The 27580-nt window shown below is 49.4% G+C and overlaps 1 long non-coding RNA gene across 3 annotated transcripts; it reads left to right on the plus strand.

Annotated features, from left to right (window-relative positions):
• Nucleotides 1–9536: 9536 nt before the first annotated feature.
• On the plus strand, nucleotides 9537–19524 carry LOC112969338. Of its 3 annotated transcripts, none has more exons than XR_003254697.1 (4): nucleotides 9537–9910; nucleotides 11494–11606; nucleotides 18069–18188; nucleotides 18552–19524. It is a non-coding gene; the product is annotated as an uncharacterized LOC112969338 (long non-coding RNA). The 3 variants fall into 3 exon arrangements; XR_003254696.1 differs by having other exon boundaries at nucleotides 11497–11606; XR_003254698.1 differs by lacking the exon at nucleotides 11494–11606.
• Nucleotides 19525–27580: the final 8056 nt, after the last annotated feature.

A 27580-nucleotide genomic window follows, 5' to 3' on the forward strand; every position in this document is an offset into this window, starting at 1 on the left:
TGTTTGTCTTGGATATGTTAATTTCTGGTTTCATTTCCTGTCTCTTGGTTCTTGGGTGGGAAGAGACAGTTAGCAGCTGTCCCCTCTACCCTTCCAGTGCCATCAGTGGTTTTATAGACCTCTCTCATATTATCTTCTCTATCAACTCTTTTTCTATAGCCCTTCACCTTTCTTGTTTCTCCTTCACCAGCTTTTTCCCTCTTGGCCACAACAGAGCAACTTTGTAGTGACAAGAGGGCATGGGGCATTTCTAGGTGAAATTTGAAGTGATGTGGCAGAGATAAGCTGTGCTAGGTCTCATGCAGGAGAAGGCTTTTGGGTCAGCTGTAGTGGCATGGTGTAAGAGGAGGGGAAGAAGCTGGGTAAGTACTCTGAGATCAATTGTGTGTGCCATGGGTCATTAAGACAGGACTGGGCAGGGCCCTAGGAGACTTGAAAAAAAACAGGAAGGGAATTTTGAAGTGCACCTAGAGGTGCCAGGTTAGCTTCTCCAAGCATGGACTGTGGCATTCAGCACAGGAAGGAGTTGGGAGTGGTGGAAATGGAGCAAGTGAGAGAATTGAAAGGCCAGAGGTGATGGAGATCTGGTTGGGGCTCTGATTTGGCGATGTCCGCAAAAGCAGAGAGGAAAGGGGTGACAGATGGTGGGTTAGTCTGTAGACACAGGGGTCCTAGGAAAATATGTGTTGTATAAACCGCTGGTGTGGTGGGCAGTGGAGGAAACTGAGGGAGAGGGAAAGAGGAGAGAAGGCTTTCAGGGCTAAGCACAGCACAGGGAGGTCTTGACCTATTTGGAAGTGGCATGCAAAAGTCAGCTGCTAGGTCAGGACTGGGCTCTTCTAAAGCAGACTGGGAGATTTAGTCACAAAACTCTTACTGAAGTTAAAATTTTCTCATGTTTCCTGATTAGTTGAGACCAGGTGGTGGAGAAAAGATGAATGAAAATGAAATGTCAGCCATCTTGTGAGTGGTCTTCAGATAGAGTAGGTTCAGAGAGAGGAAACAGGCTCATGCCAAGAAGAAGAAGGCCCTGGTAGGGACTGGGAGAGGATGGAACAATTTTGCAGGATAGAAGGGTACAAGGAAAGAAGAATGTGCTTTCAGTAGCCCTTAGGACATCTCCTACAAAGGGAAGCTGTCTCCTGAGTAACCTATGAATTCAAGGATTCAGGGTTGTAGGGGACTGAGGCGAGTGGTGGGAGGCTGGCTCCCTCCAGAAGCTGTCAAATGTGACCTAGGCCAGGGTGGGCAGTGGGGAGAGGTAGGGACAGTACTGGTGGCAAGGGGAGGAGATGAGGGGACAGGTTTGATGTGAAGGAAGGGGTGGACAGAGGGTGCTTAGTGAGGAATAAGGCAAGGGGCCAGGGAGGAAGGCATGAACAGCATCAGAAGGAGAGACAAGTGGTGGCGAGGGGCTGGGGCAGAACAGAGCTGGTCTCTGAAGCAGCCATGACTCGAGATCTCAGTCTGCTCCCCACTCAGTGCCTCTCACAGGTCAGGGAGCTCTTCTCCAATCCCAGCAGTCTGTTCCCCAGCCTGGTCACAGCACAGGACAGTGCAGCAGCCTCGCTTTTTGTTACAGACCAGGGAAGGTGGAAGGACACATTTCACCACACCATGTCCTTGTAAGGCTCTTCTGCCAGCAGTGAAGAGATGGTGAGGGAGAAGATATTTTTTCTGCCTCTCCTCTCACTTTTTATCCTTTCCTTTCTTCTGTCTCCTCCCCAATGCCAGCTGTAACCTTTCTTTTTGATTTTCCCTAGTGACATCCTCCTTCCCTGCCTGCTCAACTAACACCAGCTGCACCCTGTGTCTCTGTTTGTTTTTCTTTAATCTGTGTGATGGATCAGTGACAGACCCCCACTGTAATTTTTTTAAAGCAAAATTTATCTTGAATTGAGCAAGGTTAGGGAAAGCATCTTAAGGCATCAGCCACATTTTCTGTCTCTGCCTGAGAGCAACTTAAAGAATGGCTTGACAGGATTAGTAGCAAGAGCAAGGCAGGACAAATGGATTTGGCAGGGGCTGGCTGGTGGACCTGAGGGAGTGGGAGCTCACTGTGCTGGAAAGTGGGAGGGCTAGACTCTGCTTGCCTGCAGGGCCTTTGGGTGCACGGAGGCAGCTGGGCTGACGCTGAGCACAGTCCTAGACCCTGCCCTGGGAGAGAGCAGTCTTACACTGCAGGGATGTTCTTTGCTAAGCAAGGCTACTTGGTGCTGGTTGGGTGCTTCAGGGCCAGGGCCATGGGGGATATTGCTCTCTGCTTCAGGGAACATTGCCCCAGGTGCCAGTAATCGCTGCAAAGCCAGGACCTGGAGTGACATGCTGGTTGCAACAGGGCTATGTGCAGCTGGAATAATGTGTGTCAGGCCTCAGGAACAAGCCAAGATGCCATTTCCTGAGGGTCTTGGTCCCTCTGGCAAGCTTCCTACTCCTTCCCCAGTCTGCTGGGTGCTGCTGGAGGTATGAATTAGCAGTCTAGAGGCATGGGGACACCCTGTCATTACAGCCTGCTTCCTTTGTTTGGCTTCTTCTGCTTCCCTCCTCCCCTTTTTCTTTTCATGCTTCTGCAAGTGAACGTTTCCAAAGAAAGTGCCACGCTTATGAGTGACAGAAGGGCAGCAGGCCATATAAAGCTCTCTTTTCATAGTTTGACTGCCACACTGCACAGTCCTGATGTGTTTGTGCCCCTCGTTCCCCCAGTGCTTCCCTGCTGCTGGCAGCTGTCCTACCACGCAGTGTGCTCCTCTTCTCTCCCAGCGCTTCTTTTTGCCAGAGAATGGTTGCTCCTGCCTGGAGTGGGAGAGGGTGTGGACTTTGCAGTCTCTATCAGGCTGCCCATTCAGCTCATTTCACTGGTGATGATGGCCAGGCTGATTTGACCAGCCACCTGTGCACCCAGCTATCAGCTATATATCCCCAAGAGGGATCTGTATCTGCACTGAGCCAAAACCCCAGTTCATTTGTTCTCTGATCCCACAAGTGACTGCTTCCCTCCTTTGCCTGAAATACCTTCTGTCTTATACTCTGTCAGTGTGCTGGGGCTCTCTGATGAGAAAAAAGTCTTGTGAGGAGCATCTTCCCCAGCTGCAGCCAGGTACCACATCCCATTCCTCATCAGGCAGACACCCCCTCCTTGCACATCATGTTCAAGGGCGTATGTCTATCATATTTTCCTATGTGCACATATATGGCAGCATGAACTGAGCATCCAAGTGAATGGAGATTCGCACAACTTGGCCTTTACATTTCCAAGCCTCTCAGAGAGCCAGCAAGAAAGGATGACTGGATTAGCCTGGGCCTTGATTGCTCCTCTGCAGTGTAAAGATTTCCCTAACAGGACTTGCCACACCATCGTCCTCTCATTAGCAGCCATTCTTCTCCAGAGCAGATGAAGGGGTGCCCTGGGAGTGAATGAGTTCCCTTTTCCTCTCCACCCTCCTCCGGCACCAGTCTTGGCACAAGTCCCAGAGCTCAGCTTTGGTCTGGGGCACCTCAGCCCCTCAACATGTGCTGCCCATGGGGCAATCTCACACAGTTTCCGCACTGAGGGGGATCTGCATGCATGGCAGGGGAGAGACAGCCTGGCTTGTTTATTCTTAATGCTCTGTATTATCTCCATTAATAATGCCACCTCTGCCTCACATGCTAATTAAGACTCAAGATTGTTAATGTAATAGGGAATTTGGGCAGAGACCACACAAAACTGGCCGGATTAAGTTGACCTTATGGACTGTTAATGGATCTCCTGGAGGGGCATTTCTGCCTAATGAGAATCCAGCTCGAATGGTARTCAGGGGCTTGCTTTCTGCATGCTTAACAGAGGCCTTTAGCCAGGAAAGCTGGTAAGACTGCAGGGCAGTATGTGGGAAAGGCATTGGCAAGAGCTGCTTGAGGGGAAAGGGGGAGAAACAGAAGAGAGAAGGGAAGGGTGCAGGGCTGGGTGGAGAGCGCTGAGATGAGGGAAGAGTTGAGGCAAGCTGATGGTAAGAAGAACACGAGGCTGAGATGGGAGCAGTGGTGTTGGCAGATCTGCATGTGGCAAACCCAGAACAGGCACCAAGGCTGTCCTGCACTGATTGAGATGAGCTTTTAAATATTAACACAAAGCTCTATTTTTCCTGGTCGTGATTGCCAGAGGTGAAAAGGTCATTCTAACCAGGTAAGCAGCAGGCAGGGTGAGGGGCTCTTCTCTGGAGAAAAAAAAAAACTGGGAAGATCCTGGCCTGGCTCCCAGAGACTTGCACCATGGGTCTTGGCTGCTGCTACCCCAGAAGATCAGAAGAGCTGAACTTTCCCAGCCTGTTTTGTTGTATGGTGTGAGGAAAACGTTGGGAAGGGATCTGGCACTGAACACTCTTATTTGTGAGGAGTTTGTGGTCTTGCTGGTGACCAAAAACGTTAAAGGGCTGTGCCTCTGTGCTGAAAAAAACTGGGGACAAATTAAAGGACAGAAAATTGAGTTTAGAGGCTGGACCTTCACTGTATGGTGAAGTTTGAGGATGTCACAGATTTGGGATTGCAGTGGAGGCAAAAGAGATGAAGCTTTAGGGGTGGGTTTCACTTCCAAGGCAAAAATGTGGGATCCTGGGCCTGGATAAAACTGTGAGGCTAGCTGGGAACCCAGGAAGCCTTCTAGGGAAGACCAAGTGTTTGCATTTTAATCTAGGGCATTGAATAATTTGGGTCAGCCCTGGAAAAAACATATGGAGCTCAGGGTACAATGTTTGAGCGAAAGGTAGTGATCTGAAGAGTTCGGTTAAGGCAACAAAGGAATGGCCTTGGGGTTTTCTTCCAGCAATTTGTTAATGGCTCACTGCCCTAGATAGTCCTCCAAGTGGGCAGAGTCCATGCTTTGGATTTGAGTTTGAAGGTTTCTCAGTATATGCAAGGTCTGGCTGAAGGTTTAGCCTTATGCAGCAGGAGCAATGACAGAGCAACTAAGACATGTTGGTCTGGCTCGAGGCATGAGTTTGAGCTGTGATGAGTGCAATTTGTGCTAAAGGTTGCTTACACCAAACCCAGCTGTGGGTGGCCCTGGTAGGGGGATTGAAAGTCAATCAGATAGCACTGTAGCTGTAGGAGTCCCTTTATATTCTTGGTTATAGGGACTGCTGTGCCCTAACTCTGTTACCTTGCAGGCTGTCTCAGCTTTGCATGAGCCATGGATTCTATCTGAGCCCTGAGTCTGGTTTGTGGTGTTCAGGGTTTAGGGGTGGACGTTTAGGGTTTGGGTGGAAGTTTGTGGGTTGGTGATGCAGTTCCTGGGATTTGGAAATGGGTGACTGGGACGTGGGAAGGGAGTAGGTTCAGTTCAGGCTGCCCAGAGAGGTTTTTCTTTGCTTTCTGGCTTTCTGGCTTTCAGTACAGGGGAGATACCAGGGAACTGCGAGGAAAGGAGTTCCCTTGCTGTGTACTGTGTGGGAGTTGGTTCCTGGGGCAAAGTATACTGCTGCCAGTGAGCGAGGGGAACTGGGGAAGGTGAAGAAAGAAGAGGAGAGACCAGCAGGAGAAGCAGTGCAGGAGCCAGACAGTTTGACCCAAGAAGTGATCCCTTCCCTGAGAACATGTACACACCATGGGTGCATGCAGCACATGTACTGTTACCACAGTTTTGTGCTGTACTCATAGCACCGCATTCACAAGGATCCTCACACTGTGAGACACTGGTGTCTCACACACACACATAGATGCTGTCCACAGACAACAGTCACACCACCATTTTGTACAAATACGTGGCGTACATAGCTCCCTGTAATACCTCACAGATACACCAGTGTTTTCAGCAAAGTGCAGATTCACACATGCATGCACCTGTTCTCCCTGTAGTACAGCACTTAGATACACACGTGTATACATATAAATGTCCCACACATGAATGCATGTAGTCCACTGCCCAAAGAGGACACATACACAGCACTGACACACAGATCCCCATACCAAAACACAGATGCTTTCTAGGGGCCACACACTCATGCAAACCTAGGTGCACACACCACACCAAGTTGTCCCCTTTCTGCATTCTCCCATGGACACATACCTATGAGCTCACTCATGACATCACTGACAGACACACATTTTTATGTCTTCCAGGTGTCCTCCTTTGCCAGCACAGAATAGTCACGTGAAAGTGAAGCAAAAAACATCCCTTTGAGATGCACAAGCACAACGCACAGATGTACATGTGCAAACACACATACACATACCCCTTGCTTCCTGTTTGCCTTGGTTTCTCTCTCCCTTGGTCTTTGTTTAACCAGTGATGGTGCTTCTTCCATGCCCCTGAAGCACAAGAGCAGATGGCTTGGAGGTCAGTTTAGGATAATGGTTCCGTATTCCACTAGTGGCTCTTTTCAACTGCTTAGCTCAGAGATAAGCATCTCAGAGATGGAGTTCCTCCTTGCCTACCCATACACAAGACACCTCCATGCTACTTCTCAGCTGCTATTAGAAGTCCTCAGTCCAAAGCCCTCTTTAAATTGCCCTCATGACAGCACTTTAACCCAAGTAGCACTTAAGGTCATGGTGGCTTTTCCAGGTCCAGCAGCATCTGCTAGCTTTGGCAAAATGAGGCACCACCATCTCTGCTCTGCTCTGTACATACTCCTTGCTGAGGCCCAAAAGACTCTCTCACTTGTCCATTTTCAGCCTGCATTATTCATCTCCTGTAATGCAAAACTGATGTTTGTGGGAGGAGGCATGCAGGTACAATCAAGCATAGCGTAGAGGAAAAGACATTCCTAGCAAGCTGAAATTGCCTGGGTGCACAGGCCAAATTTAGCTGAGAGAGGGGAAATTTTTACTCCTTCAAGCACATTTGAAAAGTGAGTGGTGGTGGTGGTGGAAGGAAAGAGGAGGTGGTTTGGAGGGGTTGAGGTGATGGTGGGGACTTCCCTGAATGTTTTTTCTGGCCCTCTTGTGCTGCCGCATGAACGTGTGTGTGTGGTGTGTGCGTGGGAAGGTGGGAGTGTTGTGGAGGAAAGTGTGAAGTACGTGGCTTTGGGGAGGGGAAAGTCTGCATGCCAACGTAATGGTGGAGAAAGTGTATTTGCATGTGCAGGTGAGGAGGCTGGGGATGTGACTGTTTTGCAAAAAGCTGTGGAAGCAGGCTGCTGGGCTATGTGTGAATGCATGAAGGTAAGTAGTTCCCGGATGAGGCTATTTGGATATGTACTTCACTAGCTTACACCGAAGTGTGTGTGTATGGGATCAGAGCCCATGCCTGTACAATAACACAGGACAAGAGCTTGTAGGCTTCCCTCCATTTTTTCTGAGAAAATTCTATAGGAGTCAGGGATAATCTGCTTCCTTGGGAGTTGTCAAGAAGAGGACTGTGAGCCTGGTTGGGGCCTGTGAGTGTACCTGGGGCTAGATCCAACTGCAACCCCCATACTGCTGGTGCCCACATCACCCTTGTGCCAGCCCCTTCATGTGTGTGGGCTGTACCTCTTCCTTTTCTTCCCACTGCTCCAGTCATCCCCCTGTAGCCAGTAACCCCTCTACCAAATGTGTGCAGTCTCACCTACACACAGCTGCTTTTCCTTCAGCGCAAGCCCATGTTTTCTCAAACGTCTCCCATTTCCTGCTGGCACACAGGGACATTTCTACCCTCCCTCCACACAGCCTCACTTACCTTTTCCCTGGAGCACACACAGGTGGGCATTTCCTTTTCCCCAGATGCATACTTGCCGTGATGCTGAACCCTGATCGTGCTCTGCCATCTGCTCGCAGGCTCACACTATGACATTACCAAGCTTGTTAAACAAGACTCACAGAATGGTCTTCATGCTGTCCCTGGTGTCCGGCCTGCCTGCACTCCTCTGCCACCCCTTCCTACCCACCTCACTCATCTCCTTGTTTCTCCTCTGACCTGGTTGAAGTTGGGTCCTTCCTCACCAAATCTCTGCTTTCCATAAGGTTTATGTACTTCTTCACCATGTTTAGGTTTTGCAGTCGTGTCCCCTGATGCTTCTGCCAGCCAGTTTCAGAGTACTCTGGGCTGGTGGGGCCTTGCACTCTTCTTTGTGTGCAAATTGCCCACATCAAACATCAGAAGAAAGAAGGAAGGGAGAAAAGATGAGTGTGGATGCATTTTACATGCTTTCTCCTCCAGAGGCTTTGCCCCCAAGAGTTACAACATGTGTCAGTGGAAAGATATATGGGCTTTGCTGGGAGGTGGTAAAATAGGAAGAACTAGAGAAAGTGCATAAAAGGAACATCTCAGAGATAGAGGCAGTTTAAGCAGAGTTACGTGGTAGTGTGGTGTGGGTGCATGCGTGTGTGTGCACAGGTACACAGAGCAACACAGCCGTCTCCATAGCGAGTTCAAGCTTTGTAACTTTCGAGGATGTCATTTTTGTGTGAGTGATGCTGGCTGGCTGTGTTTCATGTGTAGTTTGTGTTTTTCTGCCTGTGCTGGATGTTGATGAGTATTTGTGTTTTCCATGTGACAGAATATGGCTAGTGTTTGATGGTGCTGGGGCTAGTGTTTAGGATCCAGAAGGATGGTGTGCCACTGTGTGGGTTGAGTTAGGTAGGTAACAGTATCTGATGCTATCAGTTTGTATGCTGCAGGCAATTTGTAAGCATAGTATATTTGTGTGTGATATGCAGCGAGCAGTGCTTGCTTGACTTATGTTCTTAAAAGCGTGTGAGGATGGTTTATGTGGTTTTGTTTGCTTATTGATGTGCATGTTGTGATATACTGGTGCACTGTGTTTGCACTGATATAGATGTTTGTGTRTGTGTGTGTGTGTGTGTGTGTGTACATGGCATTTTTTCTGGTCTCTGATATGGAGGTAGGTTTATTAAATGGTGTGTATTTGTGTGTTTGTGTGACAGTTGTGTATAAGCAGTCAGGTGTTTGTGTATGGTAGATACGTTCAGACATTCAGCATGTATTTGTGAAGTGGTCGGTGTTAATTGTGCTGTATATAAATATAGTTGCTGTTTACTTGTATGAGTGGTGGTATAGGCTGGGTGCAGCTGATGTGGTTGTGTGAAGGTTGTCTGAAACCATCACATATGCATGTTAATACAGCTGTGCAACCTTGCAGGTGAAGGATGTTAAGAAGGCAAGCAATCATCTCACCCTTTGGAGGGACTCTGAATCATTAGGCGGTGTATGCAAGGTGGTGTGTCAGTCTGCATCGGTATGAAGAGGCTATAGTGTGTTTGTGTGTGTGTACAGCATGTGTGTAGCAGTTTGAGTGTGGATAGTGTGCTTGCAGGGGGGCATGTCTGGGTGATGTGAGCAAGACTGCAAGGTTGTGCATGCACGTGGGTGCGATTACGTGTGTAGGCACACTTCAGCTGCTTCCTGTGTGGCCCCATCAGACAGTTGGCTTGCCCCATACCAGGCCAGGTGCTGTATCCTTTTCTCTCTAGTGGGGCAGCTTGGCCCTTGAGATACAGGCCATCCTCTTTCCATGCTTTAAATCTCCTTCCATCAGTTTGTCTGTCTGCTCTGCTGCCTGTGTCCACTTGTCTCTTCCCATAATCACTGATACGCCCTTACTTGCTCACACCCCACACTGCCTGTGGACTCAGCAGCTGTGCATCTCTCCGTCCCTCCCACACACACACATTCACACACACATACACACACACTGGATCTTCATCTGTGGTATATTCAGTTGCCATTGGAAACCTAAGAAAGAAGTGAATCTACCCTCCAAGTCTTAAGCTGGTGGTTTTTTTTTTCCCTCCCCTTTTCTCCTCTCCTCACAGAAGGCGAAGTCTTTCGCAATGAATCCATGGCAGCTTCGATCGAGCGGTGAGCTGGAGCACCTACATACAGGCCACTCCTTGATGTGACTGAAAAGAGGCCTTTTCCAGCACTCTGAAAGGAGAGTGGGGCTGTGGATTTACCTCCCACACACCTGGGCACCCAGAGTACATGCACTGCGAGGTAAGCGAACCTTGGCATCTGTGTGTGTGTGTGTGTGTCTCTCTCTCTCTGCCACTTGTTCCCCCAAGGTGCAAGGGAGGGAAAGGTAAGGTTTTCTGCCACACTGTGACTGGAGTCTAGGCTTTGATCAGATGTCCCTTGATGAAGAACTGCTCCCTCCCCTCCAACCCCTTTTCCTTGCAGCTCTGCCTGCATGTGCAGGGAGGGGTTACTTGCAAAGCAGGAGGAGGAAATGCTGCAGGTTTGCTGCATGCAGTTCTGAAATCGTTCCTCTCCTTCCTGATCCTCCCCTATACATGCACCTGTCTGCTTTTTCCCTTATGATCTCTTCCTTCCCCTCCCCTGTTTCCTGGGGAAAGGGACAGCTGGGTTAATGCTGCCGAGAGACAGTGGAGCAGCTGGCTGGTTTGACCAGGAAAACGGCTGGGCTCTGCAAATGTGGCCTGGCCCCCTCAGAGCTGCAGCTTGCAGCAGAGCACTAATGGGCATCATGCTTCCAGGAATAGGGCACCCTGGAGGGTTCCCCCTCCCTCTTTAGCTCATGGATATTTTGGGTATACCAGTTCCCTGAGGAGGGTGCTGGCCTCCATTTCTTAGCTAGGTACTTTCTCTAAACAGCCAGCCCAGCCTGGCACAGCTTTTGGGGTGATGGGCATGCTTCTTGTCATTGCCTATCTGGGTGTTGTCCCTTGGTGCCCCTGCCTGGCCATAAGAGATATTTTGCTGCTGGAGACAGTGTGTTTCGTAAGCTGGGAACACTGTGTACCCCGCACAGGCAGTGAAGGGCCCCTGTGCRGAGCCTGACCCATTTTGGGGCCCATACCTCATGGGAGCTCCTGAACGGGCCGCCCGTTGCTTGGGGCTGCCCTTTGTGCCCCTTTCCACAGCTCCTCTGCAGGGAACCCAGCAACATCAGCTGCACTGTTTCCATGCTGTTTTTTTTGTGCTGATGGAGTTGCTGCGGCATGAGGAAGGGAAGGGAAGGCAGAGAAGAACAGCTGTTTCTCTCAGTGCCTGGGCAGACCTAGTAGTGCTGTCGGCCCTCGAGGGGTGCAGGTGTGCCTGGAGGTGTCTTTTCTCACAATAAGACCTAAAACACTGAGCTCCTGTTGAGGAAAAGGGGAGAGGGCATCCCCACAGGAGTGGGTTTTGGAGTGAAGGTTTGGGGGTTTGTGCTTGCCAGGCTCCGCACAGACTCTGGCAGATGCCTCAGTTTTCTGACTGAGATTTGGGGGCTGCTGTGTGTCTCCAGGCCTGCAGGGCCTGTGCTCTAGTGCAGCCCTGGCAGTCAAGCTGGTGTGGCAATGGGCTGCTCCCCCAACCTGTGTCATGCCTGGTGTGGCTCTGTGATGCCGGTGAGCCCTGTGGATGCCTGCCATCTCCGAGCTGCCACGGTGGGAGCCTGCTCTGAGCTCTCCCCTGGCTGCAGCTCCTGGTACCCCTTTTTCTGGCTGCCCCGGCAGCCCAGACATCTCCCCATCCACCTAAACTGCTGCCTTCAGCTTCTGCCCAGCGAAAGCAGTGCTGGCTGTTTCTTGTACCTTTCAGGGATACTTTGATCCCCTGTTTTTTTCCTTTTTCAGCAGCACCCCTTCCTCATCCCCTCTCCAGCATCTCCCTTCCCATGTGACACTTTGGTGTGCTGTGCTGGGCAGGAACAGGGCTGGGGAAGACTTGGGACAGGCCTTCTTCACAGGTGGGATCATTTCTGAATTGTCTTCCTGGCTGACAGTACTGTGAAGTGATCTTTTCCCCTATGGTTCACACCCTTCAGCGTGCGTGTGTGTCTGTGTGTGTACATGTGTGTTGCGGGTGGGGAAGTGACTTTAGTGTCGTTGTGTCACTGTTGCTCTTGGCTGGGACTGGGCAGGAATGTGACCATTCAGTGATACTCGGTCTTGTTATGGGGGTTTGCAAAAAATGAGCTCCTCCCGGATGGAGGCTCTGAAGCCATTTGGCACTGGTTAAATCCCTCAGCCCTCTCTGGGCATGGCTTTGGCACTGACTCAGGGTGGACAAGACAATAAATCCAACTCTAGGAAGCTTGGTACTGGGTCAAAACTGCTGTGGCTACATGGTAGAAAATGCTGATCCAGTRTGAACTCACTCTGCTGGTTCAAATTTGTTTAGAGATCAATGATGGCTTAACTCTGTAGTGGCAAGGTTTATGTTGCATTGGGTATCATCTGTCTGCACCACTCCAGCTTGATGCTGGCTTGAGTGTTTGTCCTTCCACATCTGGCATGAACTCCAGATCGTGTGTGCTCTGGCTAATTTGACAGATGCAATTGCATGCCGCAGCCAGTCTGGTTCAGTCCCTCCTGTTGGGCAAGCTGATTTGAAAAAGGGTTGAATTACAGTTTTAGCAGGGAGTAAGCCTTGTCCCATATCATACAGCTGCCCTCACCTTTCAAGAGTTACAGCAGCCCTTGTGTTCTGGATGCCTTAAGGAGTGCTGCCTGCTGAGGTAGAAAACCAGCTCTCTGTAGCTCCATCTCTCCTAGCCCCACACCAGGCTCAGGGAGCTCTTAGAGAGAAGAGCATGTCCTCTGGCTGGTGGCCCCATCTCTGCTTGGCTCCCTCTGCAGGCTTTTGAGCAGTGCCTTCCACTCTTCATGCTCCCCTGGAGAGCATGTCTGTGGGGATGAGAGATGATCACACTAGTTTGGAGGAGGGCAGGCCCTCCTCAGAAGGGAAAGGGTGGGAAGCRTTGTCTCGGCAGGAGGATGCTGCTCTCCAACCCTGACTACTCCATGGCTCTGTAGCCAGTGCACGAGGCCTGTAGCAGCATTGTTATTCCTCACAGGGACTGTGTCAGCAGAAAACCAGGTTGCACTGTGGGTGGGGGTTGAGGTTACCCTATTGGAGACACGTGCTTGCTTGGGACAGAGTATAAGTACAAACCCTTATTGTTACATTGCAGGAACTTATTCCAGATCTATCACTCAGGGGCTTGTGTTGTTGAAGGAGGTAGTTTTATCTGTAGGGGAGGAAAGGGCAGGAAGGTAGTTCTGGGTAGTTTATCTCATGCTTGTGTGTGGGTATGTGCAAGCCTCTGGTGATAAGAAGGAGCATGTGTTGACTGGTGTGGAGCCAGCTTTTAAGCTCAGCAGGATGAGGCAAGGAGCTTGGGATCCAATTTGTGGGGTGAAGCCAATAGATATTACCACCTACAAAACTTGTGGCTAAAGATTCCTGAACCCTAATCCTGGGGAGGCCTCTGACCTGTCATCATACTATGTCTCAGTTTCCCCTACGTTTAAGTGGAGCAGGCTGTAGTTACTAACACTGGGGGAGGGGATGTGGAAGGGGAGGAGGGAAGAAAGGGCTGGTTTACAGTTTGTATGGTGCTTCATGCTGCACAGAGGAACGCTGTGGGGAAAGGGAGATGCAGCCTGTGGACGCTACACTGGCATGGCTGCCTACTGGCCTTTGCGGGGGCTGGGTGCAGGAGGCAAATCTCTAATGGCTGGGGTGGTGCATGCCAGGACTGAAGCAGTGATTCACTCAAGTCTCTGTTTGAGAAGAGAAGAGAAAAGGAGTCTGTGGCCTGCCACTTGGGAAACAGTGTGGGGATTCAGCAGCAGAGGGCAAGCTTCTTGGCTGGGCCTCCCCAAGCAGTCATGCAGTGTGTGGGTATCTCAGAGGAGCAAAGGGGTTCCTGGCACAGGCTATGATGAGTGGCTGGTCGACTTCAGCCCCCCCCTTCACCTCACCTTCACCTCTCACCCACTGCACATGTGCTGCTGGGCTGCCAAGTACAGCCCCAAGATGTACATGTAGGACAGACCCATGTGCATGAGGAGAGTGGGAGTAATAAAGAGCCTTGTTAGGAAGAGCATGCTACCTCCCTGTCTCCTCCTGCCAGGCTTGGGTCTTGTGCAGTAACACAGCAGCTGTGCAGGTGTCTGCACTGCTTCAGATGTCCGACAGGGCCGTCCAACCCGTGCTGGCATCTACAGCGTGGTGGTGCCTAGTGTGTAGAGTCAGGACAGAGGCTGGGGAGTTGTGGTGGGCTAACTTTAGGGATGGAGAAGGCCTCTTCCTCACATGTGCTACTCCGCGTCTCATTCCTGAGGTGCCTGCTGTCCTTTGTCAGGCATGGACCATCACTCATTTCTAAGAGGTGGAGATCTGCAAGCAGGCTGACAGGGGAGGGAGGTGTGGCAGAGGGAAGGGAAGGGGAATTATGAGGCACATATAGTATGGAGGGGATAGAGGCACTAAGAAGGAGGGAAGACCTGAGAGAAAAAGGACAAAAGAAGCAAAGGAAGGGAGGGGAGGAGAGAGAGGCAGGAGGACAGCAACGTGTCACTGTGGTGAGGGGTCCTTATCAGGAGGAGAACATAGTGTGGAAGTCTGTTGTACAGATACTACATGCTAGAGTTTTATCTGACCACTTTTGTACACAGATATGGCCCCAAAACCCATGCAGAGAGAGCCCAGCTCTGCACAGGGGACAGCTCATCTCCTGGCCACCTCCATAATCCAGGGAATACCCAGTCTGAGATTCCCCCTTTCTGCCTCTGAGCTGCCTTCTCCAGTGCATGTTCCTCTGCCCCGAGATGAAGGGGGGAGCATGGCTGAGAAACACTTCCTCTGCCAGACTTGTTTACTCTGTCAAAGCAGAGAGCTCCCAATAGACAGCAGCAGAGCAAACAGATTAGTGAAGTGCAAAGGAAAACCATACCCCCCACACCCTTGGAGGCATTGATGAATGGGCTGGGATGTTCAGCCAGCCTCTGCTGGGGTCAGCACTGCTGAGGGGGCCCAGATCTGCACAGACAGTGGAAAGATGTCATCAGCTGTAGCCCTTGGACCTGGCCTTGTGGACCTGGGGGAGCTGAGTGTGCTCCCTGGCACTGCTATGAATTGCCTTGCTCTGGCATGGCATGTTAGTGGAGTCTTAGAGGGCCACAGAACTTGTGAGGATACATGTGAACATGGGATTTGCCTTTAGACTGCTCCCCAGAAATATTTATGGCCACATTACCTCACATGGGCAGTGTCTGCAGGGCATGAATTCAGTGAGCCACAGGAGGCTGAGTCGTCTCTGCAGTTCCTCCATCAACATGTCCCATAAGAACTGAATAGAATAATTAGGTAAGAGGGGCTTTATGTAAGTGCCTTGCAAAATATACCTGAGTAGGTGTATCAGGTAAGGTAGGTATACCAGATCTGTCAGAGGGTGAAGGCAGATTTCCTGCAGATGTTCTGAGTGTGATTTTTGATGGAAGTACAGCAGTTGGCAGAAGGCTTCCAGAAGCTGGACTGCCAGTGTCGGCTTGCAGACAGGTTGCAGGTGCACATGCGTGCCCAGCTGTGCTGGACACATGTTTATGGTGTGTATCTGTGACACAAACATGTGGATATCTCTTACCCATCCTGAGCAACTCCACCCCTGTCCCCAAGTTGTAGGACTAATGGGTCACATGACTTGAAGTCAGTGGCTTATCAGGGCCATCAGGCTGTGCCCTGATCCGAACTCCTATGCCTTTTAAATCCAGCCAGCATTGAGAGCCAGGCTGGCACAAAGAGAGAAACACTCTTATAATGGGGCTACTTATCTGAGTTCCCCAGCATTTCCCATTGCATTTCATGTGTTGGGGCTGATTCACAGCTGAAAGGCAATCAATGGAGCTAACAGCCCTGCATTGTTCTGCTCACCTTCTGATTTACTTCCTTTCATCCTTGCAGGTTTTCGTCTCCTCCCAGGTTCATGCATCCCCCAGCAGTCAGGTCACTTTCCTTTTATTGCACCTTAGGCTGTATATAATCAAGCTAGCTCCATCCCTGTCCTGAATCTTTTGGGGTCAAGATGGAAATCACTATGTAGCAAGAGACCCAAACAAATGAGCAAAACTAGCTTGGTCAGTCAGAACAGGGTGGAAGTTACCCAAGAAAACTCACACTGATCAATTCCAGTCACCTCCTGTGTTTAAAGTGACTCAGTATCTCCATTTTTAGGATGTTGCTGGGGAGCTGAATGATTTCTCTTATATCAGTCTTCCCTACCAACGGTGTTAGTGAGCTTCTTTTCCCATATCTGCTTAGATGAGGTACTGTTGGAAATGATGCTGGCAGAATAATGGGTGCTGGGACAAAGCCAATCATAAAAAAACCCGCTCCCCTCCCCCAACCAGAACAATAAGTTATCAGGTCCAGATGGTTAAATCCGAGATTTTGGAAGGAGCTTAAGTGATTGAGCTGCTAACAAAAATATGCAATCACTGGTGAAAAAAAGCTACTGAGTCGGGGAATGGGAGAAGACCAAATGTTGTACCTATATTTAAAAAAGGCTAAAGGGGTGATCCAGGGAATTAAAGATCAGGAAGCTTTGCATCTGTACCAGGTAAATTGGTGGGAATGCTAATTAAAAAGTGATGCTGAAGACAACTGGAAGACTGTGGTCTGATAGGGCCCAGCCAGAACAGGTTCAGCAGAGGGAAACTGTTCTTGCTAATCTCTTAGAATTCTTTGAATGTGTCAATAAAGCAGTGGAAAAAGGACAACCAGTTGATATAATGTATTTAGACTTCCAAAAGGCTTTTGAAAGATCCTACACAAGAGCTACTACAGAAGCTAAGTAGTCAGTGAGAGACAAAATATTGACATAGATCAAAAACTGAGTAGGAGACTGAAAGAATGAGGGATTAAACAGTCAAGTTTCACCATGGCAAAAGGTTAATGTGGCCTCCAGGTTCTTTTCTAAATCCCATGTGATTTAGTAGTGTACTGTTTAATGACTTGGAAAGGTGGGAGGAGAGATATGCTGTATGAAAATTTGTAAGTAACACAAAGTTATTAAGTTAGCTGTGGCCAGAAAGGTTTGGGAGGAATGCCAGGGAAAAAGAGCTAAGTTAAATGACTGCACTGCTCTGTGGCAGATAAAACTCAATGTTGATATGTTCAAAGTCATGTATATTGCAGGGCAGACTTTCAACTCTTTGGACACCTCCAGAGATCCTCAGTGAAGTGTATCAGCCAAATGAAAGTGGGGGCGGGTGCCAGGGAGCTCATTGCACAGCTCTGCCCAGTGTTTTGCTGCCCTCAAAGAATCAAACTAGCTGTTCAGCTGCAGAGGCAGTGGGTAGAGACTGCTCTGAAAGAGCTGTGGTGCTCTTGGTAYGCCTGTGGTGCAGCCTCATTTGGAATTGCACACCAAACTGGGGTCAGCCTGTTTCCGAAGTGATGCTGAAGAATTCAAGGGGGTCTGAAGCAAGATGTAAAGCTTGTGAATACTCCTGAGTGAGGAGATGGAAGAGTCAAAGGTTGCAGGCGTTAGATAGCTAGCTAACTGAGAGGGGCTGTTGGACAGAAATAAAAGTATGAGACTTGTGAGTAATTCTGTCCTCTCTTTCCTCATCACACAAGAGTGAAAGGATGCACGATGAAATTAAAGTGCATGGAATTTAGGTACACGTAGTTGGACTGTGGAGTTCTTTGTTATGGGATATTGTCAGGGCCAAGAATTTAGCAAGATTCATAGTGGGCTTGCATATTTTTGTGGGGGCAAGAATACACGGATGAGCTTTAACTAATGACAAGCCCTGTTTTGGAGCCTGGACCTTGGCCTTCGGAGCTTATATTAACTTATAACTCATAGTTATGAGACTAGTGAGAAAGCAAATATGGGAGCATGTTGTCCCTCATCGGTGTGCTTTGAGGTTTTTCCATCTTTCCCCCCCAAATTCCAGTGATGGCCTCCATGAGAGTCAGTATGGGCCTCTCCCTGATCCAGAATGGCTGTTTCCCAGAGTGCACCTTACCTTAATAACACCTGCTGAGACATGAGTAGGGAACTTCTGTTCATGTCCTGTCTCATCCTCACATCACACACGTTCAGGGGCATCCTCAGGCTCAGAAGACATGGGTCAGATTCCCTCCTGGCATTAACTGGCACAATCATACTGAAGTCAATAGTAAGAGGCAGCATTTTCATCCTCTGAGTTTGAGTTCAGTTACAATGAAAACCAAACCAAACTAAAAAACCCCAACAACAACCTGAACTCTTGAAATTATGTGACGTCACACATCTGAGCTGGAAAGTTCCCAGACATTCCTGGGAGACTGCCTATGGTTCCACTTCCCCTCTTAGCTATGGATGCTGGGAGCATAGTGCCAGGATAATAAGGTATTGCAACCTCTCCATTTCCAGGCCAAGCTGGAGACCAGAAGCAAAGTTCTGCTGGGGGGTGAAGAGAGAAGGAGAAAGAGGAAGCCCTGAGGCTATAGAAACACCCTGAGAATGTATCTGATTATTTCCTCCTGTCTTCATGTAAGGACCTGAGTTCATAAATACCTCCTCCCTGATCTATAGAGCTCTCTGCCCAGGAGCATGGTCCTAGTCCTAGAGATTTTTTACTGAATACACAATACAGGGTGCTGAAACCACTAACAGCTTGGCTAACTGAGCCTGTTCAAAGAGTTTGGTCTCTAGCTATTTCGTAGTGCACACAAATCTCAGACTCCTTGCAAGTGTGTCTCCTTCCTGGGCAGGCCATGAGGTGTGGGTGGAGTGACTGGTTTCACAGGGAAATATTTTTAAGTGAGGAAAATAAACACTGAGGATCATGTTTGCATGCTGCCCCTTGCTGGATTTCCAAGCTCTCTTGCATTCTTAATTTGTTTTGGTGAATAGCTCAGAGGTACCCCTGCTGCAGCTGATACGGATGGAGTGGAGGGAGCCAGGCTCCCATCCCAGTGCAGTGAAACCTGGAGGTCAATATCACACCTTTCCTGGAGGATAAAAGCTCCTGTACCACCAGAGGGCACTTTGGCAGTGTTTCAAATCTGACATCATCACAGCCCCTGCGAACCTCTGGAGTTGAAGTGACATCTTCACCACCTCTCCTGGAATCCAGGAGCTGGGGACTGTGGGGGCTGAGAGACACTGACGTCACCTCTGCTGCACACCAGGAACCTGAAGCCTTGAGAGATGACTTGATCACCACAACTCTATTATAGGACCTAAAAGGACCTCTGAGATTGGAAGATGATTGCATCTCTCTGCTCTATTACAGCAAACAATGAACCTCCAGGGCCAAGGGATAAATGCACTGTCTCTGGAGTATTATAGAACTTAAAAAGCATCACTCACTGACTCACAGCTGTCTTCCCCCCTCCACCACCACCACCTTCAACTTATTTCAGCATCCAGCCACCTCCTGCACTGAGGTATAGCTGGATAATCCCTGCTTGATTACAGTACCTGGCTGTGTGCAGCACTGAGATGAGACCACACTACCTTTTGTCTTGTTACAGCACCGGAGAACCTCAGTTTTGTAATGTATTTGCTAGCCCTTTGCTCTACAAGTGCAGCAAGGGACCACTGCAGTAGACCCTTTCCACTCTTAATACAGCATCTATGAACCATTGGCGCTGCTCTGCTGTGGCAAATGACCTTCTCGTGCCTGCTACAGGGCTGGGGCTTTTCTCACACTGATATGGATGTTTCAGAAGACAGCTCAGCACCTGGGAACGGCCATGTAGTATCAGCAGCTGCAGCTTATAGACAGGAAGGGGGATACTTTGATTGTCTGGTCAGTGATCCTGGCATTTAGAAAGCACAAATTAATTTCTCAGATGCTCTAGAGAAGTGGAGTTCTGTCATGTTACTAACCTGACTTGTAGATTCTGGGTAAAATCCTAAAAGCTTTTGGTAATAGAGGTTTTAGTGAGTTTAATGCCAATGGAATTAAAAGTCTCTAGGCACTTGCTGTGAATGGATTTACATCAGGGAGATTAGAAAAGAGAAAACATTATTGGTGTCCAGGAAACTCAGGAGAGCAGCTGTCAGCTGGTTTAGATGGAAAGATCCCCAGTGGACAGGCACTCTGACAGTGACACAACACACACACACCCTGTGGGGTTTGTTACACGTGCTCACAGGCTGGGTCCACTATGAATCACTTCACAAATGAGCTTTCATAATGGACTGTTTGCACTAGCCAGTTTGTATGGATACATTTGACATGAGCACATGCAGCCGTGGTCTCCCCATTTAGGCTGTCATGCTCTTCCTGCAGGGACAGGCCTTTTACAGCCCCCTTTCTTCCCACCAGAAATGTGCCTGGAAAGTAGCTATAAAATGCATCTATAAAATGCAGTTAAAGGAGAGATGGGGCACCTGAAAGAGGAACTTGTTGAGGCTTAGTGAATTCAGAGGGACCACATCCAGCTCAGGAAATGCTCAGGCTTCTACTTGCCAAAGACTGGGAGAATAACTTGGTGAGGTATCCCTGTACATTTGCCAGGTTCTGATCCTTTTTCCAAGGCCTCACTGTTGGTCCCTAGTGGAGAAAGCAACCCAGGCCAGATGGACCTTGTTTGTGCTCTTAGGTAAGGAAGGGGTTATCCTGGAGGGCTTGATCTTTCTTGGGCTTCCCTGCTGGGACTGGGCTGCAGTGGCTGCACTGCTTGCTGAGGGATGATAGAGGCAATAGAAGAAGAGCCACAGAGAGACCAACAGGGAGAGCAAGAAGGGTTTTGGCCTTAAATACATGAGCTTGAAGTGTTCCTCTCAGAAAGGCTCTGAGAGCTGATTTGTCTGCTTTTCCTCTTATTTCTCTCCAGAGTCCTCATCACCTATTGGTGCATCTTGTTGAGAGCAGAGATCAGGGTTAATTTATCCTGGCTTGCTCCTTAAGTGGGACATCATCAAGCTGAGGAGTTTCTTCAAATACTACTTCAAAGATCTTTATCTCCTTTGCAGCCTAGGACAACTGGCTGGACGATCAGGCAAGATTTGCTAAAGCAGAGAGCTTCATTCCCCAGAAGAGATGGGCAGGAGAGAGAGCAGGTGACCTGCCAGGGCAGGGAGCTGAGGAGGGACAGGAAGGGAGATAAGGAAGGATTTTGAGTCCTTGGCACTGAGATGCCCTGGGGAGCTACATCCCACACAGCAGACTACTTTGTCTCTGGTGGGGTGAGTAGGTTTCTACCACTGTGAATGCAGCCTATCCCACGTGGGTTAGTGACTGCTCCCCTCTGAAGGGGCTATGGAGCTGCCACACTGCTGAGTTTGCAAAACTTTCTCTGTCCGTGCCTAACATCTACTCTGAGGTGTTTCAGGGACAGCCTCAACTCCTCTAATAACCTGACTTTATCACCTAAGTGCGTAGAACCATCTCCCCCAGCACGCCAAAGACAGAGTTGCCCCCCACTTTGCAGGGTGAAGATAATACCCTGTCCACAACATGTAGCAGAGAGCTGGGATCTATGCCAGACTCTGTTCCTCCTAAACAGCATCGGTTGCTGCCTGTTAGCTTTGGGGGGTTGGGAGGGAAGGAAAGACTGCTGGAGCAGTTGACAGTGCCCTCAAAACAAAGTACCATGTATTGAGTGTCAGGGACAGGGCAGGCCCAATATCTCTGATGTCCCTCTCAGTGAGTGGGTAGATGGCTTCAGGGGGTCCTCAAAGGAGGAGGAAGGAGGGACACAAGAAGGGTGAGCAGTCTTAGCTTCTCCCCAGGGTGCACCACTTGTGCTGGCAGGAGGTGGTGGGAGTGCAGCAGGTCAGAAAGGAATGGTGGGGAAGGGGGAAACTCTGCTGGCAGCCTGGCACTTGGTGAAGCAGCAGGGAGCAAGTGGTCATTGCGGCAGACATCCCTTTTCCCTCGGTGTGGAGGATCTGGCTCATTAGCGAGGAGATGCAGCTTGAATAGAAGAGGGGCTTTTTAAAAGAAAGGACAGGAGTTAGAAACACAAATAATAATATGGCGATTGTAGACAAGGGAACAAGCGGTGAGGGATCAGCAGTGATCGGTGGGGCTATCCCTGGAGGTGCAAGCCCAGTCTGCAGTGGGGAAGGGGGTAAATCTATTGCCAAGACTACTTACCCCAGGAAGGCGCCTGGCCTGGCACTGCTGAGGATGTATTTGTCCTGCAAAGCATATCACATCGGAGTTCCTGGGCACGCAGACTCCTGCCTTTGGATTGGTACACAGCAAGCTGGGGACACACTTCTGCATAGTTTGCATCTGCATTGGCAGAAGCAGGGCTAGTCCCAATGTCTCCAATTCTTAGGGTCTTTGTTGTTGGAGCCACTCTGGAAATGGCTTTGCAACAGGCACTGAAAAACACTGTGTCCTTCCTGAGTACCTGGGTGAAAGAGTTTCTATCCCACCATCATCTTCCTTGAGACACCTCTGTCTCTGTGTGTCTGTCCACCAGTGCCTAGAGAATATCAGTGCAGGTGCCCCCACTCTTGCAAGACAGAAGTGCTGGCTGTTGTAATAAGCTCATGCAGGCAGGATGTGTTCACCCCCTGTAAACAGTAGTCATTGTGTATTCTCAGGCAGAACAATGCTTCTGGAGCACATCTCTCACAACTAATTTATCATGACAACCAGCAGCAACTTCAGGCTGCTTTTACAGAGCTGTTTGTGGAATCACCTCAGCCCTTTAGCACAAGATGTACAAGTACAGGAAGCCCTGCTAGTACAGAAGATAGTGGCTTCTACTTTCTGTTAATAGTGTGTCCCTGGCAAGTGCTAGCCCATGGCGAATATGTTTAGTGCTGACATGGCAACTGTCAGGGCTGTTGCAGTAGCAATGGGTAAGTTAATTTGTGCTGTTGTGGGCTTGGCTAACAGGCATGAGATGAGAGAAAGGGATTCTTGAGCCCAGAGGGACCACTGATAGCATGTGGGCTTGTCAGCTGTAAGGACCTCATGAACATGCCAGTTGCAAAAGTCACCATGGTCTTCAGGCTTTGATTGAGATGAGGGCAGGTTCATTGACACAAGATGGGACCCTCACCACTTTTTGTGGAGACAGGAAAAGTTATCTGAGGGCAGCCCCTAGGATTGTCATGGCCTGTCAGTTGCTTTCTGGTGCTGAGGAAATCTGGCATTTTGCTGTTGAGACCAGCAGAGACCCCAAACACTCTCACTTGCATGATTAGCAGTGCTTGTGCTCACTGGTGTTTCAGGGACTGCCCTGCACATGAAAGTATATCCTCACCACAGAGCACCGGGCTTAAGAGAGTTTAGTGGAGGGTGGAGGCCAAATGCACCTTTGATTGATGGGAAGAAAATGATACTGCCTGCAAATCCACATGGATGCCAGTATGGTTTATATTATCTGCCTGTGGTGGCATGTTATGTTCTCACAAGACATGCAAGGATGAGAAGGGGCAGACTTGTCATGGGGAGCTGCCTCTGGGCATTGCCATTTTTTGCTTCATCCTTGGAGCTGGTGAGCCTGGTCATGTTGCAGGATGGCATGTATGAAGAAACCTGACACTGAGCTGAAGGACCCATGAGGCTGTATCATGATGTGTAGCCAACAAAGCGAGCTATTTGCTGTTGCTTTGATGTGATCGTATGACAGTTTGATGCTTTATTCAAAGCACTGGGTACAACTTCCTTACTCTTCTTTCCTGAGCATTTTGAGGCCAACCAATGTATTAATAAATTAGAGGGAATTAAAATAAACAGTGCTTTGAAAAGCATTAGGCATCCCAAACCCCTGGAAACAAACAACAGTTGAAGTAAAAATACAAAATGCAAATAGGCTAAGAACTGGGCCATAATGCATTGCAACCTAGCCCAGGGGAAGCTCTTGATAGAAAAAATGTGTTTATTCCCTTGACCTCTTTGGGGATGGGACAGATGAGGTAGCACTGAGGTACAGTGAACAGGGAACAGTCCCTGCCCCAGTTCCTGCAGTGGTACAGAGCCAGCCCCACCAGTGGCTTTACTGGCTGCAGAACAGGGGTATGGGGAGGTGAGACCACGGGCGCCAGCCATAGGGCTGGAGCTGAGGCAGGATCTGAAGACTGCAGACTGGAGACCATCTGCATGAGCAGCTGTCCTGGGCAGCTCCTTGTGCTGCTCTTGGTCCTGACCCTCACCCTCCAGGCACTGCCTACCCAATTCTCTCCTCTTCTCAGCTCACTGCCTCTCTCACTCCTTGTCCTGCTCCTCTTTCCTTCTCTGAGGATGTAGGGACTGGGCTGACCCCGCCAGCTGACGCATCATCCATTTTATTTTCCCTCAGTGATATCAAGGCTGGTCCCCCAAGTCCTTGGTGGATACGTCAGCAGAGATGCTGGCTACTGCCAGGGCAGTAAGAGAGCATGTTACTTGATGCCCCTTCCTTATTCTGCATCCTGTCTGGGATGACACATCTATTGTTGTGACCTGCCTTTTCTATCAATTGTGCCAGCTCACAGACACACCATAACAGCAGTGGCCCAGTGAGGGATCATGGTCCCCAGGGACATCATGTAGGGTATGAGTAGTGGGTGAGAGTGTGGCTGATGTTCTGATTGCCATAATGTTTTCAGTGGTGTTTGTAGGGGGGTTACCTGAAATGAAGGACAAGAGATGTTTGGGAATCACTATCTTAGGGTAACATGTCTTTAATGTGTTTTAAAACTGGAGGGGTTGTGCTTAAGAAATGAAAGAATGAGGGAGAGAGCAATCAAGCTCGACTCTGTGACAGTAGGATGATTGCAGACCAGAGAAGTGCTGAGGAATTGCAACCGACTGCAGCTCCCAGACCATCAGGGAACAGGGGGATCCAGTTTTCCAGGTGGTTGTTAGAGATCCTGTATTTATGAAGGAGATATTCACCGCCTGCTGACTGAACAGCATATTGGTACTTGGAGAAGACTGTGTACTCTGGAGGAGGAGGGGGGAGCTGTAAGAAGTCTGCCTGATTCAGGAATTGCTCTGACCATCTTGAGTTTTTCTTGCATGACAGACTTCTCAGGCATCACTGGCCAGGGAGAAAGCAGTCAGACAATAAGAGGAAACTGGCCTAGGAAGAGGCAGAGCCTGTCTGATAATTGAATACTTCTCCCTGCCTGGCCAGCATGCTGTGAGTGGAAGGCATTGTGAGGCCAAGTGCCTGCCATTGCCAAGGGACTTTTCCCCTCAATACAGCCACTGGGATTTCTAATCCAGGCTGAGTAGGACAATGCTGTCATGTTAGTAATGGTATAACTCTCTTAACAGTCTACCGGTGTGACAGAGTCACAAAGAGAACAGTGTAGGCTGAATATGCACTCATGCTTGCTAAGCCTGTAATCCCAGCTTTGATTCTCTCTCCTTCTCTTTTGATTTTTTTTTAACAATCAGTTCAAATTTAATAAGAGTGATTCACTAGTTGCCTGTTTACCTATCTTTGGCATAGCATCCAATTTGGATTGCACAGGTTAGAAGGATGGAGGGGAGAAGGAAGAACTGGGAGAGGAAAGGGAAGCCTGGAGAAGGTCCCTGATTCCTCTCTCCACAGAAACTAAGGCTAATATCTTCCTGTGAACCTGAAAATTCTGTCTGTTGTTTCCCTCATGGTCAGAAGAGTTTGATGATCAGCCCTCTTCTTACACTCGACTCATACTTCCTGTGGCTCTCTTACTAAAGTTTGGGAAGTGTTTGGTGGTTGGAAGGCAGCAGGGCACATGAGTCCTCTGGACCCACCTGGACTGTCCTGTGGCTGCTACGTATGCAGGAGACAAGAGTCACTGATGGGGCTGAGCCCCTCCAAGGCTGTGTCTTGTGTTTACATCCCAGACTGCATCTACACCTCCTTGAGGTTAATCTTTCCTCACCGGATCCTGACAAACTCCATAATGTTCCTCAGCCCAGACAGCTGCAAGACCTGCTCTGGGGCTGATTCTGGCACCATAATGTGTTTCTGCATCCTAATACTTTTGCTTTTGTCTGTCTAGGAATCAGACCACTTCTCAGAAATCACTTGGGTTGGGCAGTGAGGTTTGTAGTTTGGAAGTACTAAATAGGTAGATGGGGAGTTGCTGGATACTCACTTGAAGCATTTTGCCCAAAAGCTGGTGCAAAGAACTGCCTTACATTGCTTTCCTTGCCCTGGTCTGCCTCTGGCCTGAGCCACACCTCTGGCAGTCTTACCCCAGGTGCTTCTCCCAGAGTGAACTTCCTTCCTCTTTGTCTCAGGGATAGGCAAAACCCTGCTGTACTGCTGTGGGCAGCTGGCAGCTGTGCTTTTGACTGAGTGACACTGGACACCCGCGACATGGAGCAGGTCATTTGGACTGAAGGGTTAAATGTTGTTTGGTGCATAGGAGGGTACTGAACAGGAGAGGGCAGAAAGGTCAAAAAACCCCTACAGGCCTGGAGAACTGTGGAGTAGCATTAGAGGACTATTGAAAGGTGAGTGCATCTACCTTGCCTCTAGCTTCACCTTGGTTAAATATTATGTACCCATTGTTCACCCTGACAGGACTGATCCTGGCTCCAGGACAGTTGTGTCCAGTTTGAGGCACACATGGTGCGAGACAGCCTGGTATAGAGCGCGCAGCTCCCTCTGAGGCTGAGGGGAGCTGTAGGGCACTCTGGCACCTTGCAGGTTCCTCTCTGTGGTGGTGAGTGATGGCAGGGAGCATGCTCCCATTCAGGATCAGCAAAGCAGTGCCTCTTCTTCAAGTTCTTTGCTGTTGTTGCTCTGTGAGTCTTTTTCACCTCTTCTTTCTCATGTGCTTATATCACCTCTCTTTTCTTTCCCTCACTTTTGCTCTGTGCTTGATGCATGTCCCAGTGAATGTAATCTGTAGATGCCCCTCTACTCTCTCTCTTTTCTCTTTCTCATCATCTTTTTCACTCATTCTTTCTTCCTGTCTCTCACTAACTCTCTGTTGGTTCCTCTGCCAATTTATTCTTCTCTTTCCTCCCACGCTCTGTCCCTGTTTAATCAATCTTAGAACAGGCTTGCTTTTCACTGCAGCTACTGTTTAATGCTTATTCTTGGGGCAGGGAGGGTGGACAAGCATATAATTAAAGTACCAGGTAGGGAGCAGGATTGCTGAGCTGAGACTCTCTTGTGTAGCCATGTCTGAGTCACGTAACCTATTCTGCCACTTGGCTCCCTCCCTCCAACACAGGAATGCTACAGCTATGAGTGAATCTGCGGGCCTTAGAGGTTGTAGGGCCGAGGTCTGTGAAGCCCTGGAAGTGGGCCACAGCTCTTCAGGTCCTTGCATAGTGCTTGTTTTTCATTGGCACCCAACTAAGCCCAGAGCCCCATGTTCAGACTGATATATTGGAGGCACGTCAAGCAGTCCTCTTCACCATCCTGTTCAAAAAATTTGCACCATCCAGTCTGTGATGAGAAATAATCCCATGTGATACAGCTGACAACACTCAGCCATAGTGTTTTGATCTGTGGGGATCCTAAACCTTTTGTCCTGCAAATACCTGGAGAGTAAGGGCAACTCCTGTTCCTGCAGGGCTTCCTTTGCAAGGGATCAGTGTGTGACCCTGGCAGTCACACTGAGCCCCTGCCTCTCCCCTTCCAGCTCTTTCTCTGGTTTTCTCACTTTCTTCCTTGCTTTGTGTCCTCCTTTGTTCCTCTTCAGGATGGTGTCCCTCCATTCCCAATGGGAGCTTTCCCCCCTCACCAGGGCAGTGTGCACTTAGTACCAGAGTCTGCCTTGCCTGCTAGCAGTTGAGGGCTTGCCTGGAGCTGCCAGATGCTTGCACCTTAGCTCTCATGGGTAGGAGTTGCCATGGGAAACAGGGAGAGAGAGAAAGTGCCTTCCCCAGCATCGCTAGGAGCCAGAAGTCTTCCATTGAGTGGAGAACACCCCCCTCTTGTGTTCCTTCCTCCCCTCAGCCCCCCCTTTAGAGAGCACTATGCAGAAAGCTGCCTTTGAAGGCCCTTAATTAGTGTCCCGCGTGTCCTGAA

This window comes from Apteryx rowi, unplaced genomic scaffold, assembly GCF_003343035.1.
Source record: "Apteryx rowi isolate R43461 unplaced genomic scaffold, aptRow1 scaffold_343, whole genome shotgun sequence".
NCBI lineage: Eukaryota > Metazoa > Chordata > Aves > Apterygiformes > Apterygidae > Apteryx > Apteryx rowi.